Source organism: Procambarus clarkii, chromosome 87 (assembly GCF_040958095.1).
Source record: "Procambarus clarkii isolate CNS0578487 chromosome 87, FALCON_Pclarkii_2.0, whole genome shotgun sequence".
NCBI classification, from domain to species: Eukaryota; Metazoa; Arthropoda; class Malacostraca; order Decapoda; family Cambaridae; genus Procambarus; species Procambarus clarkii.
The window spans coordinates 6455670-6476134 of NC_091236.1; the positions used below are offsets into that span (position 1 = coordinate 6455670).

Here is a 20465-nt window from a genome sequence, read left to right on the forward strand (position 1 = left end):
GGTTAGGTTTGGTCACGTTTGGTTAGGATAGGTTAGGTTAGGTTAGGTTAGGTTAGCTTAAGTTAGGTTAGGTTAGGTTAGGTTAGGTTAGTTTGAGTTAGGTTAGGTTAGGTTAGGTTGGGTTAGGTGAAGTTAGGTTGGGTAAGGTTAGGTTAGGTTGGGTTAGGTTAGGTTAGGTTAGATTACGTTGGGTTAGGTTAGGTTAGGTTAGGTTAGGTGAGGTTAGGTTTGGTAAGGTTAGGTCAGGTTAGGTTAGGTCAGGTCAGGTTAGGTTAGGTTAGGTTAGGTTAGGTTAGGTAAGGTTAGGTTAGGTAAGGTTAGATTAGTTTGAAAAATTTTTGGGCTAGTAATAGCAAAAGTAGCCCAATTTTGGGCTACTAGTAGCGAAAGTAGTCCAAAATTTGGGCTATAAGTAGTCCAATTTGGGCTACTAGTAGCAAAAGTAGCCCAATTTTTGGGATACTAGTAGCGAATGGAGCCCAATTTTTGGCTTCTAGCAACGAAAGTAGCCCAATTTTTGGGCTACTAATAGCAAAAGTAGCCCAATTTCTATGCTACTACTAGCGAAAGTAGCCCAATTTTGAGGCTACTAGTAGCAAAAGTAGCCCAATTTCTACGTTATTAGAAGCGAAAGTAGCCCAGTTTTTGAGGCCGCTAGCGGCGAAAATCGGGCGATTTTTCCCCGCGAGCTGCGAATATCGCACGGTTTTTGGCCGCTAGCGGCGAAAATCGCGCGATTTTTGGCCGGTAGCGGCGAAAATTGACCGATTTTCGCCGCTAGCGGCCAAAAATCACCCGATTTTCGCCGCTAGCGGCCAAAAATCACCCGATTTTCGCAGGTAAAGGCCAAAAAATGCGCGATTTTCGCCGCTAGCGGCTAAAAACCGTGCGATTTTCGCAGCTCGCGGGCAAAAATCGCGCGATTTTCGCCGCAAGCGGCCAAAAATCGTGCAATTTTCGCCACTAGCGGCCAAAAATCGCCCGATTTTTGCCCTCCACCGTCGAAAATCGCGCGATTTTTGGCCGCTAGCGGCGAAAATCGTGCGATTTTCGCTGCTAGCGGCCAAAAACCTCGCGATTTTCGCTGCTAGCGGCCAAAAGCAGTGCGATTTTCGCAGCTGGCGGGCAAAAATCCGCGATTTTCGCCGCTACCGGCCAAAAACCGCGCGATTTTCGCTGCTAGCGGCCAAAAACCGCGCGATTTTCGCTGCTAGCGGCCAAAAACAGTGCGATTTTTGCAGCTGGCGGGCAAAAATCCGCGATTTTCGCCGCTAGCGGCCAAAAACCATGCGATTTTCCCAGCTGGCGGCCAAAAATCGCACGATTTTCGCCGGAAGCGGCCAAAAATTGGGCGAATTTCGCTATTGGATGTCAAAAATCGGCCGATTTTCACTGCTAGCGGCCAAAAATCGCGCGATTTTCGCTGCTAGAGGCGAAAATCGCGCGATTATTGGCCGCTATGGGCGAAAATCGCACGGTTTTTGGCCGCTAGCGGCGAAATTCGCACGATTTTCGCCGCTAGCAGGCAAAAATCGCGCAATTTTCGCCGGAAGCGGGCAAAAATCGGGTGAATTTCGCTGCTGGAAGACAAAAATAGGGCGAATCTCGCCGCTGGAGGGCAAAAATCGGGCGATTTTTGCCGCTAGCAGCAAAAATCGCCAGATTTTTGGCCGCTAGCGGCGAAAATCGTGCGGTTTTTGGCCGCTAGCAGCGAAAAAAGCGCGGTTTTCGATTACTAGCGGCCAAAAAACATGCGATTTTCGCAGCTGGCGGGCAAAAACCGCGCGATTTTCGCCGCTACCGGCCAAAAACCGAGCGATTTTCGCCGCTAGCGGGGAAAATCGCGCGATTTTTGGCCGGTAGCGGCGAAATTTGCTCGATTTTTGGCCGCCAGCTGCGAAATACGCACGGTTTGATTTTTTATCCGAATTCTGACTCTCTGCACCTATTTTCAGTTTCAAATTACGACGTTTCATACCGAAAATATGCCAATTACTGTAAACGGCAATGGGTCATATTTTGCCCAAACCCCCCTGCAGTTTCAAAATGTCTGAAATGTCGGAAATTTGACTCCTGAGCGTGATTTTTTATCCGAATTCTGACTCTGCACCTATTTTCAGTTTAAAATTACGACGTTTCATACCGAAAATATGCCAATTACTGTAAACGGCGATGGGTCATATTTTGCCCAAACCCCCATGCAGTTTTCAAAATGTCTGAAATGTCGGAAATTTGACTCCTGAGCGTGATTTTTTATCCAAATTCTGACTCTCTGCACCTATTTTCAGTTTCAAATTACGACTTTTTATACCGAAAATATGCCAATTACTGAAAACGGCGATGGGTCATATTTTGCCCAAACCCCCCTGCAGTTTTAAAAAGTCTGAAATGTCTGAAATTTGACTCCTGAGCGTGATTTTTGAGCCGAATTCTGGCTCTCTGCACCTTTTTTCAGTTTCAAATTACGACGTTTCATACCGAAAATATGCCAATTACTGTAAACGGCGATGGGTCATATTTTGCCCAAACCCCACTGCAGTTTTCAAAATGTCTAGCGGCAAAAATCGCCCGATTTTTGCCCTCCAGCGGCGAGATTCGCCCTATTTTTGTCTTCCAGCAGCGAAATTCACCCGATTTTTGCCCGCTTCCGGCGAAAATTGCGCGATTTTTGCCTGCTAGCGGCGAAAATCGTGCGAATTTCGCCGCTAGCGGCCAAAAACCGTGCGATTTTCGCCCATAGCGGCCAATAATCGCGCGATTTTCGCCTCTAGCAGCGAAAATCGCGCGATTTTTGGCCGCTAGCAGCGAAAATCGGCCGATTTTTGACATCCAATAGCGAAATTCGCCCAATTTTTGGCCGCTTCCGGCGAAAATCGTGCGATTTTTGGCCGCCAGCTGGGAAAATCGCATGGTTTTTGGCCGCTAGCGGCGAAAATCGCGGATTTTTGCCCGCCAGCTGCAAAAATCGCACTGTTTTTGGCCGCTAGCAGCGAAAATCGCGCGGTTTTTGGCCGCTAGCAGCGAAAATCGCGCGGTTTTTGGCCGGTAGCGGCGAAAATCGCGCGATTTTCGCTGCTAGCGGCCAAAAACCGCGCGATTTTCGCTGCTAGCGGCCAAAAACAGTGCGATTTTTGCAGCTGGCGGGCAAAAATCCGCGATTTTCGCCGCTAGCGGCCAAAAACCATGCGATTTTCCCAGCTGGCGGCCAAAAATCGCACGATTTTCGCCGGAAGCGGCCAAAAATTGGGCGAATTTCGCTATTGGATGTCAAAAATCGGCCGATTTTCGCTGCTAGCGGCCAAAAATCGCGCGATTTTCGCTGCTAGAGGCGAAAATCGCGCGATTATTGGCCGCTATGGGCGAAAATCGCACGGTTTTTGGCCGCTAGCGGCGAAATTCGCACGATTTTCGCCGCTAGCAGGCAAAAATCGCGCAATTTTCGCCGGAAGCGGGCAAAAATCGGGTGAATTTCGCTGCTGGAAGACAAAAATAGGGCGAATCTCGCCGCTGGAGGGCAAAAATCGGGCGATTTTTGCCGCTAGCAGAAAAAATCGCCAGATTTTTGGCCGCTAGCGGCGAAAATCGTGCGGTTTTTGGCCGCTAGCAGCGAAAAAAGCGCGGTTTTCGATTACTAGCGGCCAAAAAACATGCGATTTTCGCAGCTGGCGGGCAAAAACCGCGCGATTTTCGCCGCTACCGGCCAAAAACCGAGCGATTTTCGCCGCTAGCGGGGAAAATCGCGCGATTTTTGGCCGGTAGCGGCGAAATTTGCTCGATTTTTGGCCGCCAGCTGCGAAATACGCACGGTTTGATTTTTTATCCGAATTCTGACTCTCTGCACCTATTTTCAGTTTCAAATTACGACGTTTCATACCGAAAATATGCCAATTACTGTAAACGGCAATGGGTCATATTTTGCCCAAACCCCCCTGCAGTTTCAAAATGTCTGAAATGTCGGAAATTTGACTCCTGAGCGTGATTTTTTATCCGAATTCTGACTCTGCACCTATTTTCAGTTTAAAATTACGACGTTTCATACCGAAAATATGCCAATTACTGTAAACGGCGATGGGTCATATTTTGCCCAAACCCCCATGCAGTTTTCAAAATGTCTGAAATGTCGGAAATTTGACTCCTGAGCGTGATTTTTTATCCAAATTCTGACTCTCTGCACCTATTTTCAGTTTCAAATTACGACTTTTTATACCGAAAATATGCCAATTACTGAAAACGGCGATGGGTCATATTTTGCCCAAACCCCCCTGCAGTTTTAAAAAGTCTGAAATGTCTGAAATTTGACTCCTGAGCGTGATTTTTGAGCCGAATTCTGGCTCTCTGCACCTTTTTTCAGTTTCAAATTACGACGTTTCATACCGAAAATATGCCAATTACTGTAAACGGCGATGGGTCATATTTTGCCCAAACCCCACTGCAGTTTTCAAAATGTCTTAAATGTCGGAAATTTGACTCCTGAGCCTGATTTTTGAGCCGAATTCTGACTCTCTGCACCTATTTTCAGTTTCAAATTACGACGTTTCATACCGAAAATATGCCAATTACTGAAAACGGCGATGGGTCATATTTTGGCCAAACCCCCCTGCAGTTTTCAAAATATCCCAAATTCGATACCTGAGCCATATTTTGGACCCAAATTCTGGCTCTCTGCACCTATTCGCAGTTTGAAATTCCGACTTTTTATATAAAAAATATGCCAATTGCTGAAAGCGGCGGTGGGTCACATTTTGCCCAAACCCCCCTGCAGTTTTCAAAATATCCCAAACATCCCAAATTCGATACCTGAGCCATATTTTGGACCCAAATTCTGGCTCTCTGCACCTATTCGCAGTTTGAAATTCCGACTTTTTATACCAAAAATATGTCAATTACTGAAAGCGGCGGTGGGTCACATTTTGCCCAAACCCCCCTGCAGTTCTCAAAATATCCCAAACATCCCAAATTCGATACCTGAGCCATATTTTGGACCTAAATTCTGGCTCTCTGCACCTATTCGCAGTTTAAAATTTCGAATTTCATACCAAAAATATGCCAATTACTGAAAGCGGTGGTGAGTCACAATTTGCCCAAACCCCCCTGCAGTTTTCAAAATATCCCAAACATCCTAAATTCGATACCTGAGCCATATTTTGGACCCAAATTCTGGCTCTCTGCACCTATTCGCAGTTTAAAATTCCGAATTTTATACCAAAAATCTGCCAATTACTGAAAGCGGTGGTGGGTCACATTTTGCCCAAACCCCCCTGCAGTTTTCAAAATATCCCAAACATCCCAAATTCGATACCTGAGCCATATTTTGGACCCAAATTCTGGCTCTCTCCACCTATTCGCAGTTTTAAATTCCGAATTTTTATACCGAAAATATGCCAATTACTGAAAGCGGCGGTGGGTCACATTTTGTCCCAAACCCCCCTGCAGTATTCAAAATATCCCAAACATCCTAAATTCGACGCCAGAGCCACATTTTGGAGGCAAAATCAGGCTCTCTGCACGTATTCGAAGTTTGAAATTCCGACTTTTTATACTGAAATCATGCCAATTACTGAAAGCGGCGGTGGGTCACATTTTGCCCAAACCCCCCTGCAGTTTTCAAAATATCCCAAACATCCCAAATTCGATACCTGAGCCATATTTTGGACCCAAATTCTGGCTCTCTGCACCTATTCGCAGTTTAAAATTTCGAATTTTATACAAAAAATATGCCAATTACTGAAAGCGGTGGTGGGTACAATTTGCCCAAACCCCCCTGCAGTTTTCAAAATATCCCAAACATCCTAAATTCGATACCTGAGCCATATTTTGGACCCAAATTCTGGCTCTCTGCACCTATTCGCAGTTTTAAATTCCGACTTTTTATACCGAAAAAATGCCAATTACTGAAAGCGGCGGTGGGTCACATTTTGCCCAAACCCCCCTGCAGTTTTCAAAATATCCCAAACATCCCAAATTCGATACCTGAGCCATATTTTGGACCCAAATTCTGGCTCTCTGCACCTATTCGCAGTTTGAAATTCTGACTTTTTATACCAAAAATCTGCCAATTATTGAAAGCGGCGGTGGGTCACATTTTGCCCAAACCCCCCTGCAGTTTTCAAAATATCCCATACATCCCAAATTCGATACCTGAGCCATATTTTGGACCGAATTTCTGGCTTTCTGCAGCTATTCGCAGTTTGAAATTCCGTCTTTTTATACAAAAAATATGCCAATTACTGAAATCGGCGGTGGGTCACATTTTGCCCAAACCCCCCTGCAGTTTTCAAAATATCCCAAACATCCCAAATTCGATACCTGAGCCATATTTTGGACCCAAATTCTGGCTCTCTGCACCTATTCGCAGTTTGAAATTCCGACTTTTTATACCAAAAATATGTCAATTACTGAAAGCGGCGATGGGTCACATTTTGCCCAAACCCCCCTGCAGTTTTCAAAATATCCCTAACATTCTAAATTCGATACCCGAGTCATATTTTGGAACCAAATTCTGGCTCTCTGCACGTATTCGCAGTTTGAAATTCCGACTTTTTATACCAAAAATATGCCAATTACTGGAATCGGCGGTGGGTCATATTTTGCCCAAACCCCCCTGCAGTTTTTAAAATATCCCAAACATTCCAAATTCGATACCTGAGTAATATTTTGGACCCAAATTCTGGCTCTCTGCACCTATTCGCAGTTTAAAATTCCGAATTTTTATACCGAAAATATGCCAATTACTGAAAGCAGCGGTGGGTCACATTTTGCCCAAACCCCCCCCTGCAATTTTCAAAATATCCCAAACATCCCAAATTCGATACCTGAGCCATATTTTGGACCCAAATTCTGGCTCTCTGCACCTATTCGCAGTTTGAAAATCCGACTTTTTATACCAAAAATCTGCCAATTACTGAAAGCGGCGGTGGGTCACATTTTGCCCAAACCCCCCAGCAGTTTTCAAAATATCCCAAACATCCCAAATTCGATACCTGAGCCATATTTTGGACCCAAATTCTGGCTCTCTGCACCTATTCGCAGTTTGAAATTCTGACTTTTTATACCAAAAATCTGCCAATTACTGAAAGCGGCGGTGGGTCACATTTTGCCCAAACCCCCCTGCAGTTTTTAAAATATCCCAAACATTCCAAATTCGATACCCGAGTAATATTTTGGACCCAAATTCTGGCTCTCTGCACCTATTCGCAGTTTAAAATTCCGAATTTTTATATTGAAAATATGCCAATTACTGAAGCAGCGGTGGGTCACATTTTGCCCAAACCGCCCCTGCAATTTTCAAAATATCCCAAACATCCCAAATTCGATACCTGAGCCATATTTTGGACCCAAATTCTGGCTCTCTGCACCTATTCGCAGTTTGAAATTCCGACTTTTTATACCAAAAATATGTCAATTACTGAAAGCGGCGGTGGGTCACATTTTGCCCAAACCCCCCTGCAGTTTTCAAAATATCCCAAACATCCCAAATTCAATACCTGAGCTATATTTTGGACCCAAATTCTGGCTCTCTGCACGTATTCGCAGTTGGAAATTTCGACTTTTTATACCAAAAATATGCCAATTACTGAAAGCGGCGGTGGGTCACATTTTGACCAAACCACCCTGCAGTTTTCAAAATATCCCAAACATCCCAAATTCGATACCTGAGCCATATTTTGGACCCAAATTCTGGCTCTCTGCACCTATTCGCAGTTTGAAATTCTGACTTTTTATACCCAAAATCTGCCAATTACTGAAAGCGGCGGTGGGTCACATTTTGCCCAAACCCCCCTGCAGTTTTCAAAATATCCCAAACACCCCAAATTCGATACCTGAGCCATATTTTGGACCCAAATTCTCGCACCCTGCACCTATTCGCAGTTTGAAATTCCGACTTTTTATACCAAAAATATGTCAATTACTGAAAGCGGCGGTGGGTCACATTTTGCCCAAACCCCCCTGCAGTTTTCAAAATATCCCAAACATCCCAAATTCGATACCTGAGCCATATTTTGGACCCAAATTCTGGCTCTCTGCACCTATTCGCAGTTTAAAATTCCGAATTTTTATACCGAAAATATGCCAATTACTGAAAGCAGCGGTGGGTCACATTTTGCCCAAACCCCCCTTGCAATTTTCAAAATATCCCAAACAACCCAAATTCGATACCTGAGCCATATTTTGGACCCAAATTCTGGCTCTCTGCACCTATTCGCAGTTTGAAATTCCGACTTTTTATACTGAAAATTTGCCAATTACAGAAAGCGGCGGTGGGTCACATTTTGCTCGAACCCCCCTGCAGTTTTCAAAATATCCCAAACATCCTAAATTCGACGCCAGAGTCACATTTTGGATCAAAATCGAATTGTCTGCACATATTCGCATTTCGAAATTTCGACTTTTTATACCGAAAATATGACAATTACAGAAAGCGGCGGTGGGTCACATTTTGCTCAAACCCCCCTGCAGTTTTCAAAATATCCCAAACATCCCAAATTCGACGCCAGAGCCACATTTTGGAACCAAAATCTGTCTTATCTGCACGTATTCGCAGTTTGAAATTCTGACTTTTTATACCGAAAATATGCCAATTACTGAAAGCGGCGGTGGGTGACATTTTGCCCAAATCCCCCTGCAGTATTCAAAATATCCCAAATATCCTAAATTCGACGCCAGAGCCACATTTTGGAGGCAAAATCTGGCTCTCTGCACGTATTCGCAGTTTGAAATTCCGACTTTTTATACTGAAATCATGCCAATTACTGAAAGCGGCGGTGGGTCACATTTTGCCCAAACCCCCCTGCAGTTTTCAAAATATCCCAAACATCCCAAATTCGATACCTGAGCCATATTTTGGACCTAAATTCTGGCTCTCTGCACCTATTCGCAGTTTAAAATTTCGAATTTTATACCAAAAATCTGCCAATTACTGAAAGCGGCGGTGGGTCACATTTTGCCCAAACCCCCCTGCAGTTTTCAAAATATCCCAAACATTCCAAATTCGATACCTGAGCCATATTTTGGACCTAAATTCTGGCTCTCTGCACCTATTCGCAGTTTGAAATTCCGACTTTTTATACCAAAAATATGTCAATTACTGAAAGCGGCGATGGGTCACATTTTGCCCAAACCCCCCTGCAGTTTTTAAAATATCCCAAACATTCCAAATTCGATACCCGAGTAATATTTTGGACCCAAATTCTGGCTCTCTGCACCTATTCGCAGTTTAAAATTCCGAATTTTTATATTGAAAATATGCCAATTATTGAAAGCAGCGGTGGGTCACATTTTGCCCAAACCGCCCCTGCAGGTTTCAAAATATCCCAAACATCCCAAATTCAATACCTGAGCCATATTTTGGACCGAAATTCTGGCTCTCTGCACGTATTCGCAGTTGGAAATTTCGACTTTTTATACCAAAAATATGCCAATTATTGAAAGCGGCGGTGGGTCACATTTTGCCCAAACCCCCCTGCAGTTTTCAAAATATCCCAAACACCCCAAATTCGATAACTGAGCCATATTTTGGACCCAAATTCTCGCACCCTGCACCTATTCGCAGTTTGAAATTCCGACTTTTTATACCAAAAATCTGCCAATTATTGAAAGCGGCGGTGGGTCACATTTTGCCCAAACCCCCCTGCAAAATATCCCAAACATTCCAAATTCGATACCTGAGTAATATTTTGGACCCAAATTCTGGCTCTCTGCACCTATTCGCAGTTTAAAATTCCGAATTTTTATGCCGAAAATATGCCAATAACTGAAAGCAGCGGTGGGTCACATTTTGCCCAAACCCCCCCTGCAATTTTCAAAATATCCCAAACAACCCAAATTCGATACCTGAGCCATATTTTGGACCCAAATTCTGGCTCTCTGCACCTATTCGCAGTTTGAAATTCCGACTTTTTATACTGAAAATTTGCCAATTACAGAAAGCGGCGGTGGGTCACATTTTGCTCAAACCCCCCTGCAGTTTTCAAAATATCCCAAACATCCTAAATTCGACGCCAGAGTCACATTTTGGATCCAAAATCGGATTGTCTGCACATATTCGCATTTCGAAATTTCGACTTTTTATACCGAAAATATGACAATTACAGAAAGCGGCGGTGGGTCACATTTTGCTCAAACCCCCCTGCAGTTTTCAAAATATCCCAAACATCCCAAATTCGACGCCAGAGCCACATTTTGGAACCAAAATCTGTCTTATCTGCACGTATTCGCAGTTTGAAATTCTGACTTTTTATACCGAAAATATGCCAATTACTGAAAGCGGCGGTGGGTGACATTTTGCCCAAACCCCCCTGCAGTATTCAAAATATCCCAAACATCCTAAATTCGACGCCAGAGCCACATTTTGGAGGCAAAATCTGGCTCTCTGCACGTATTCGCAGTTTGAAATTCCGACTTTTTATACTGAAATCATGCCAATTACTGAAAGCGGCGGTGGGTCACATTTTGCCCAAACCCCCCTGCAGTTTTCAAAATATCCCAAACATCCCAAATTCGATACCTGAGCCATATTTTGGACCTAAATTCTGGCTCTCTGCACCTATTCGCAGTTTAAAATTTCGAATTTTATACCAAAAATATGCCAATTACTGAAAGCGGTGGTGGGTACAATTTGCCCAAACCCCCCCCCGCAGTTTTCAAAATATCCCAAACATCCTAAATTCGATACCTAAGCCATATTTTGGACCCAAATTCTGGCTCTCTGCACCTATTCGCAGTTTGAAATTCCGTCTTTTTATACAAAAAATATGCCAATTACTGAAAGCGGCGGTGGGTCACATTTTGCCCAAACCCCCCTGCAGTTTTCAAAATATCCCAAACACCCCAAATTCGATACCTGAGCCATATTTTGGACCCAAATTCTGGCTCTCTGCACCTATTCGCAGTTTGAAATTCCGAATTTTTATACCGAAAATATGCCAATTACTGAAAGCGGCGGTGGGTCACATTTTGCCCAAACCCCCCAGCAGTTTTCAAAATATCCCAAACATCCCAAATTCGATACCTGAGCCATATTTTGGACCCAAATTCTGGCTCTCTGCACCTATTCGCAGTTTGAAATTCTGACTTTTTATACCAAAAATCTGCCAATTATTGAAAGCGGCGGTGGGTCACATTTTGCCCAAACCCCCCTGCAGTTTTCAAAATATCCCATACATCCCAAATTCGATACCTGAGCCATATTTTGGACCGAAATTCTGGCTTTCTGCAGCTATTCGCAGTTTGAAATTCCGTCTTTTTATACAAAAAATATGCCAATTACTGAAAGCGGCGGTGGGTCACATTTTGCCCAAACCCCCCTGCAGTTTTCAAAATATCCCAAACATCCCAAATTCGATACCTGAGCCATATTTTGGACCCAAATTCTGGCTCCCTGCACCTATTCGCAGTTTGAAATTCCGACTTTTTATACCAAAAATATGTCAATTACTGAAAGCGGCGATGGGTCACATTTTGCCCAAACCCCCCCCTGCAGTTTTCAAAATATCCCTAACATTCTAAATTCGATACCCGAGTCATATTTTGGAACCAAATTCTGGCTCTCTGCACCTATTCGCAGTTTGAAATTCCGACTTTTTATACCAAAAATATGCCAATTACTGGAATCGGCGGTGGGTCACATTTTGCCCAAACCCCCCTGCAGTTTTTAAAATATCCCAAACATTCCAAATTCGATACCTGAGTAATATTTTGGACCCAAATTCTGGCTCTCTGCACCTATTCGCAGTTTAAAATTCCGAATTTTTATACCGAAAATATGCCAATTACTGAAAGCAGCGGTGGGTCACATTTTGCCCAAACCCCCCCCCCCCTGCAATTTTCAAAATATCCCAAACATCCCAAATTCGATACCTGAGCCATATTTTGGACCCAAATTCTGGATCTCTGCACCTATTCGCAGTTTGAAAATCCTACTTTTTATACCAAAAATCTGCCAATTACTGAAAGCGGCGGTGGGTCACATTTTGCCCAAACTCCCCTGCAGTTTTCAAAATATCCCAAACATCCAAAATTCGATACCTGAGCCATATTTTGGACCCAAATTCTGGCTCTCTGCACCTATTCGCAGTTTGAAATTCCGACTTTTTATACTGAAAATTTGGCAATTACAGAAAGCGGCGGAGGGTCACATTTTGCTCAAACCCCCCTGCAGTTTTCAAAATATCCCAAACATCCCAAATTCGACGCCAGAGCTACATTTTGGCCTGCGGGGTGTACGACCAGCCTGGGGGGTGTACGACCAGCCTGGGGGTGTACGACCAGCCTGGGGGTGTACGACCAGCCTGGGGGTGTACGACCAGCCTGGGAGTGCACGACCAGCCTGGGGGGTGTACGACCAGCCTGGGGGTGTACGACCAGCCTGGGGGTTGTACGACCAGCCTGGGGGTGTACGACCAGCCAGGGGGGTGTACGACCAGCCTGGGGGGGTGTACGACCAGCCTGGGGGTGTACGACCAGCCTGGGGGGTGTACGACCAGGGGGGGGTGTACGACCAGCCTGGGGGGTGTACGACCAGGGGGGGTGTACGCCCAGCTTGGGGGGTATACGACCAGCCTGGGGGGTGTATGACCAGCCTGGGGGGTGTACGACCAGCCTGAGGGTGTACGACCAGCCTGGAGGGGTGCACGACCAGCCTGGGGGGTGTACGACCAGCCTGGGGGGGTGTACGACCAGCCTGAGGGGTGTACGACCAGCCTATGGGGGATGTACGACCAGCCTATGGGGGGTGTACGACCAGCCTATGGGGGGTGTACGACCAGCCTATGGGGGGTGTACGACCAGCCTGGGGGTGTACGACCAGCCTGGGGGGTGTACGATCAGCCTATGGGGGGTGTACGACCAGCCTGGGGGGTGCACGACCAGCCTGAGGGGTGCACGACCAGCCTGTGGTTTTTACGACCAGCTTGGGGGTGTACGACCAGCCTGGGGGAGTGTACGACCAGCCTGGGGGGTGTACGACCAGCCTGGGGGGTGTACGACCAGCCTGGGGGTGTGTACGACCAGCCTGGGGGTGTACAACCAGCCTGGGGGGTGTACGACCAGCCTGGAGGTGCACGACCAGTCTGGGGGTGCACGACCTATCTGGGGGTGCACGACCAGCCTGGGGTGCACGACCAGCCTGAGGGTGCACGACCAGGAGGGGGTGCACGACCAGGGGGGTGCACGACCAGCCTGGGGAGTGCACGACCAGCCTGGGGGTGCACGACCAGCCTGGGGGTGCACGACTAGCCTGGGGGGTGCACGACCAGCCTGGGGGGTGCACGACCAGCCTGGGGGGTGCACGACCAGCCTGGGGGGTGCACGACCAGCCTGGGGTGCACGACCAGCCTGGGGGTGTACGACCAGCCTGGGGGGTGTACGACCAGCCTGGGGGTGTGTACGACCAGCCTGGAGGTGTACGACCAGCCTGGATGTGCACGACCAGCCTGGGGTGCACGACCAACCTGGGGGAGTGCACGACCAGCCTGGGGGGTGCACGACCAGCCTGGGGTGCACGACCAACCTGGGGGAGTGCACGACCAGCCTGGGGGGTGCACGACCAGCCTGGGGGTGCACGACTAGCCTGGGGGGTGCACGACCAGCCTGGGGGGTGTACAACCAGCCTGGGGGTGCACGACCAGCCTGGGGGTGCACGACCAGCCTGGGGGGTGCACGACCAGCCTGGGTGTGTACGACCAGCCTGGGGGTGCACGACCAGCCTGGGGTGCACGACCAGCCTGGGGGTGTACGACCAGCCTGGGGGTGCACGACCAGCCTGGGGGTGTACGACCAGCCTGGGGGTGCACGACCAGCCTGGGGGTGTACGACCAGCCTGGGGGTGTGTACGACCAGCCTGGGGGTGTACAACCAGCCTGGGGGGTGTACGACCAGCCTGGGGGGTGTACGACCAGCCTGGGGGTGCACGACCAGCCTGGGGGTGCACGACCAGCCTGGGGGGTGTACGACCAGCCTGGGGGGTGTACGACCAGCCGGGGGTGCACGACCAGCCTGGGGGTGTACAACCAGCCTGGGGGTGTGTACAACCAGCCTGGGGGGTGTACGACCAGCCTGGGGGTGTGTACGACCAGCCTGGGGGGTGCACGACCAGCCTGGGGGGTGTACGACCAGCCTGGGGGGTGTACGACCAGCCTGGGGGTGTGTACGACCAGCCTGGGGGTGTGTACAACCAGCCTGGGGGGTGTACGACCAGCCTGGGGGTGTGTACGACCAGCCTGGGGGGTGTACGACCAGCCTGGGGGTGTGTACGACCAGCCTGGGGGTGTGTACAACCAGCCTGGGGGGTGCACGACCAGCCTGGGGGTGTGTACGACCAGCCTGGGGGGTGCACGACTAGGGGGGAAGAACACTGCTTGCCACAGAAACAATAATATACGAGCTCACTCAATGACAAGTAATAAATTCGTTGGAAAAAAAATGTAAACACCAGAGATGAGAGAGACGCTGAAGGTGGAGATGACAAATGTGGAAGGGAAGAAGGAAGAGGGAAAACAGGAGAGAGTGTATGAAGGAAGCAGGAGGGAGGAAGAAAGAAGGGGAGACACTATAGTCTTGGCCACGATCCTCAAGTTCAGATCACATGGATACAACAGAAGCAAGGAGGAGAGAAGGAGAGAGAGGGAGGAAGGAGAGAGAGGGAAGGGGGAAGAAGAGGGAAGGGGGGAAGGAGAGAAAGAGAGGGAAAGGGGAAGGAGAGAGAGTAGCCACAGTTACAGCCCCGCTCCTGTGCCAGGTAAGTCCACTACGGGCTCACCATAGCCCGCGCTACTTGCCCCGCTCCTGTGCCAGGTAAGTCCACTACGGGCTCACCATAGCCCGCGCTACTTGCCCCGCTCCTGTGCCAGGTAAGTCCACTACGGGCTCACCATAGCCCGCGCTACTTGCCCCGCTCCTGTGCCGGGTAAGTCCACTACGGGGTCACCATAGCCCGCGCTACTTGCCCCGCTCCTGTGCCAGGTGAGGCCCACTACGGGCTCACCATAGCCCGTGCTACTTGCCCCGCTCCTGTGCCAGGTAAGTCCACTACGGGCTCACCATAGCCCGTGCTACTTGCCCCGCTCCTGTGCCAGGTAAGTCCACTACGGGCTCACCATAGCCCGTGTTACTTGCCCCGCTCCTGTGCCGGGTAAATCCATTACGGGCTCACCATAGCCCGTGCTACTTGCCCCGCTCCTGTGCCAGGTAAGTCCACTACGGGCTCACCATAGCCCGTGCTACTTGCCCTGCTCCTGTGCCGGGTTAAGTCCACTACGGGCTCACCATAGCCCGTGCTACTTGCCCCGCTCCTGTGCCGGGTTAAGTCCACTACGGGCTCACCATAGCCCGTGCTACTTGCAACATTTAGTTCCGAACAACTGAATCTAAAAGAACTGAATCAACCAATAAATGGGCCACGGGCCCTTATACCCTAAAAACAGACATCAATGGAGCGTCCCTGACATCCTTCAAGGCACCAATAACTAGACCTCTTCCGGGTCCCTGAAGTCGCCAATAACTGAGGCTGTGAGGTCCTCGAGGCAGCAATACCTGCCCCTCTTGCTCCTCTGACAAACACAACCACCAGCCCACATCGTAGCCGCAAATTGATTTAGTTGGAGCAATACTGCCGTCGACGGGGAAATGTGTCCTTGTTGGCCGGGCTGACAACAACGTCTATTGTCAGTCATTAAGGATATGAGTGGAAGTGAGCGGGATATATTCAGGCAGGATATTACAGAGGGATATAGCAAGGGAATGTGAGGAGATTAATGACGGGATAAGGCTTAATTGTTCCTTATTCTTCCCTCCTCTCTCTCTCATATATATATATATTATATATATATATATATATATATATATATATATATATATATATATATATATATATATATATATATATATATATGACAATGTCAGACCACGAAGACTCCTTCTGAAGATGTATTAATATACGAAAGTACTTAAGGAAATTCCTGTTTCATTTTTCCTCCGTGGTCTGACATTGTCACATTTTTAATCACGTGTTTATTTTCGTGATATACATACACACACACACACACACATATATATATATATATATATATATATATATATATATATATATATATATATATATATATATATATATATATATATATATATATATATATATATATATAAAGATGTTGTCTTAACTTTACGATAAAGAGGAACACGATTGCCAATACGAATATCTTGTTTAAATAATATATTTACTTCTCAATTCAAAACCCACAATGTTTCGAACACTCACTAATATTAATCATCATATCTAAAATACTAAAAAATCTAATTAAAATTAACAACATACACTGAAAACATGATTATATTCATAAGAGACCAACATAACACTAGTAATTAAACATAGATAAAAACGAAAAAATTTAAATATACAAAGTCAACTCACGTAATGATCAAACAAAGACATGATAACATTCAACAAAGACAATAAGGAGTAAATAAAAGTCACAATTAAGATGCTAAAGATTCAAAGATTCTAAGTAAGACCCAATTAACCCAATCATTACCAAATTACCCATAACAGAGTCACACAAACAAACCCAAATATTATAAATTAATAGACACCCAATTGTTATTTTCAGTATCACATTTAAACGGATAATTATAAAGTACAACTTGCTTTATAAAGGAGCACCAACAACACATATCAAGGGGGGACTAAACAAGAATATAATGACGCGACAATGACACATGCGTTGAACAAACACTTAATGAAATGTTACTCAGTATACAAGTGGGTAGTTGACGCATTATTGTTTAACAGGCCGATGTATAACCCAAATGTATAACGACTCCATAATTCGCAGGTCAGAGACAGTCGTTGTGATTTAGGTCAGGCGCCAGATTCACGAAAGCACTTACGCAAGCACTTACGAACGTGTACATCTTTCCTAAATCTTTGACGGCTTTGGTTACATTTATTAAACAGTTTACAAGCATGAAAACTTGCCATTCAACTGTTGTTATTGTTATAAACAGCCTCCTGGTGCTTCGGAGTTCATTAACTGTTTAATAATTGGAAACAAAGCCGCCAAAGATTGAGAAAAGATGTACAGGTTCGTAAGTACTTTCGTGAATCTGGCCCCTGGTCAGACTCTCCATTCACGAGTCCAAAATGTTAAAAGTCGGACTCATGTAAACAATGACCAGCCATGATACTGAGTCCTAATGTCTGAAAAAACTGACTTCATAAATGGAAGACCCGTCCTGAAGGGAATATCCTCCTGTGTTTCAGTATCCTAATGTTGAATCCCGAATAGAACTTCTCACACATCCCGCGTCACAGCTGAAACATTTATACATGTATTGGACACCAGCGCACACAGGAACATGTACACAATCTTTATATTTAAAGACCCAATGGTGCTGGTGTTAAGAAAAATAAATCCAAAGTCTTCCTGAAGATAAAATGTTGTAAAAGATTCTTCAATGGACTTTTCTCAGAGTAACTCATGGTGCGTAAGAAACTATATACTTTAGATCCCTTTTTACTATAGTAATCTGACGGGAAGAGTGCAGTTTCTTATATAAGAAATTCCTTATAAAATTATATATCATATGTCCAGAACAGCCGTCATTTGAAAAAAATAATTACTAATCAGATTACTCCTGTAAAAAGGGATCTAAAATATATCACGGTACCACACACAGAGATCACAATAACGTGATGCATCAAATGAACAAATCCACAAGGGCAGATTAAGGCAGTCGATTAAGGCAGTGTCTGGGATGCTCCCGGACGCAGGTTCGAATCCTCGTCACGGCCCTTGTGGATTTGTTAATTTATATCACGGTACCTTTATTTGGGTCACGGTTGTTCCGGCAATATTTCTTATACTTGATGAGAGAAGAACAACACGTGGAGCTGTGACGCTTACAGTGTTGTCAGTGTAGGCCGTACAGCTGGCGGAGTGTACGAGTGTGTGCAGTATTATGATAACACACACCAGGGGCTGGTAGCTCACTGATAACACACACCAGGGGGCTGGTAGCTCACTGATAACCCTCCGAGGATCAGCTGGCAGCTCAAGCAACACAGCACCGTCAGACAAGCCTGTTTGTCCTTACTGACGCAGCCCCGAGTCCATTCTCCATCCCAGCCCCGCCGGAGGCTGCCTGCCTCATCTCTGCACTCTCCTTCACTCTAATAACCAGCAACTCTGGAGTGTTAGTCCCCAGGTTCCCTTACAATAGCCGAGTCTGGCAGCCATCATCTCGGTACACGTCAACTCGCGCTGGTAAATATGACAATAACACTGAGATCCCTTCCTCAGTAACACCAATTCCTCATGCCTCGCTACATGATTGGCGATCTCGCCTGCTGCAGCGAGGTCATGTATTCACGAATACATTTTATCTAGCGGCTGTCCAAGGGGCCAGGATGCGAGGTTTGGAAAAGGTGGAATGATGGCAGTAGGGTAGTGCTTTGGTAGTGTTGTACTCACCTAGTTGTGCTTGCGGGGGTTGAGCTCTGGCTCTTTGGTGCCGCCTCTCAACTGTCAATCAACTGGTGTACAGATTCCTGAGCCTACTGGGCTCTATCATATCTACATTTGAAACTGTGTATGGAGTCAGCCTCCACAACATCACTTGCTAGTACATTCCATTTATTAACTACTCTGACACTGAACAAATTCTTTCTACTCTGTGGCTCATTTAGGTACTAAGTTTCCACCTGTGTCCCCTTGTTCGTGTCCCACCCGTGCTGAAGAGTTTGTCTTTGTCCACCCTGTCAATTCCCCTGAGAATTTTGTAGGTGGTTATCATGTCTTTCCTTACTCTTCTGTTTTCCAGGGACGTGAGGTTCAACTTCTTTAGTCTTTCCTCGTAGCTCATTTCTCTCAGTTCCGGGACGAGCCAAGTGGCATACCGCTGATTCTTCTCTAACTTTACCTTGTCTTTACCTAGGTATGGACTCCTGGCTGGAGCTGCATACTCCAGGATTAGTCTGACGTAAGTGGTATACAGGGTCCTGAACGATTCCTTACACAAGTTTCTAAAGGCAGTTCTTATGTTGGCCAACCTGGCATATGCTGCTGATGATATCCTTTTGATGTGATCCTCTGGGGACAGGTTCGGTGTGATATCAACCCCCAGATCTTTCTCTCTATTTGACTCTTGCAGGATTTCACCCCCTAGATGGTACCTTGTGTTCAGCCTCCTGCTACCTTCGCCTAATTTCATTACTTTACACTTTCCTGAGTTGAACTTTAGTAGCCATTTTCTAGACCATTCCTCCAGTTTGTCCAGGTCATCCTGTAGTCTCTGTCTATCTTCATCTGTCTTGATTCTTCTCATAATTTTTGCATCATCAGCAAACATTGAGAGGAATGAGTCTATACTCTCTGGAAGATCGTTTACACATATTAGAAACAGGATGGGTCCAAGTACTGAGCCCTGTGGGACTCCGCTGGTGACATCTCGCCACTCTGATGTCTCCCCCCTCACCGTTACTCGCTGTTTCCTATTGCTTAAGTACTCCCTCATCCACTGGAGCTCCTTCCCTTTTACTCCTGCCTGTTGCTCCAACTTTTTTAACAGCCATTTATGGGGTACTGTGTCAAAGGCTTTCTGACAGTCCAGGAATATGCAGTCTGCCCACCCTTCTCTTTCCTGCCTAATTTTTGTTGCCTGGTCATAGAATTCTATTAAACCTGTGAGGCACGAATTACCATCTCTGAACCCATGTTGGTGGTGTTACAAAGCTATTTCCCTTCAGATGCTCTACGAGCCTTTTCCTCGCGATCTTCTCCATCACCTTGCATGGTATACAAGTTAAGGAAACTGGCCTGTAGTTCAGTGCCTCTTGCCTGTCACCCTTCTTGTATATTGGGACTACATTAGCTGTCTTCCAACTTTCTGGTAGGACTCCTATTTCCAGTGACCTGTTATACACCATAGAGTGGCACACATAGTACTTCTGCACCTTCCTTTAGTATCCACGATGAGATTCTGTCAGGCCCAACAGCCTTTGTCACATTCAGTTCCAACAGACACCTTTTGACCTCATCACTGGTCAGGTCAAATTCCTCCAAGGTTGCTTGGTTTGCCTCCTCATTTAGTGCAGGGACTTCTCCTTGTTCTATTGTGAAGACCTCCTGGAATCTCTTGTCGAGTTCTTCACACACCTCCTTGTCATTCTCTGTGTATCTGTTCTCCCCTTTTCTCAGTTTCATCACTTGTTCCTTCACTGCTGTTTTCCTCCTGATTTGGCTGTGGAGCAGCTTTGGTTGGGTCTTGGCTTTACTCGCGATGTCATTTTCATACTGTCTCTCTCTGCTTCCCTCCTCTCTGATGTACTCATTCCTGGCCCTCTGGCATCTCTCCCTGCTCTCTGGTGTTCTGTAATTTCTCTAGTTCCTCCATGTTCTTTTGCTCAGTTGCTTTGCTACCTTTGGTTGAACCATGGGTTTTTCTGTTGTTTTTCGCTTTTCTCCTTTTGGACG

At 46.5% G+C, this 20465-nt stretch overlaps 1 protein-coding gene across 7 annotated transcripts in view; it reads right to left on the reverse strand.

Moving 5' to 3' along the window:
• Positions 1-20465, reverse strand: part of CASK (peripheral plasma membrane protein CASK) — a 942297-nt gene that overhangs the window by 234111 nt on the left and 687721 nt on the right. The gene's annotated exons all lie outside the window — the stretch shown is intronic.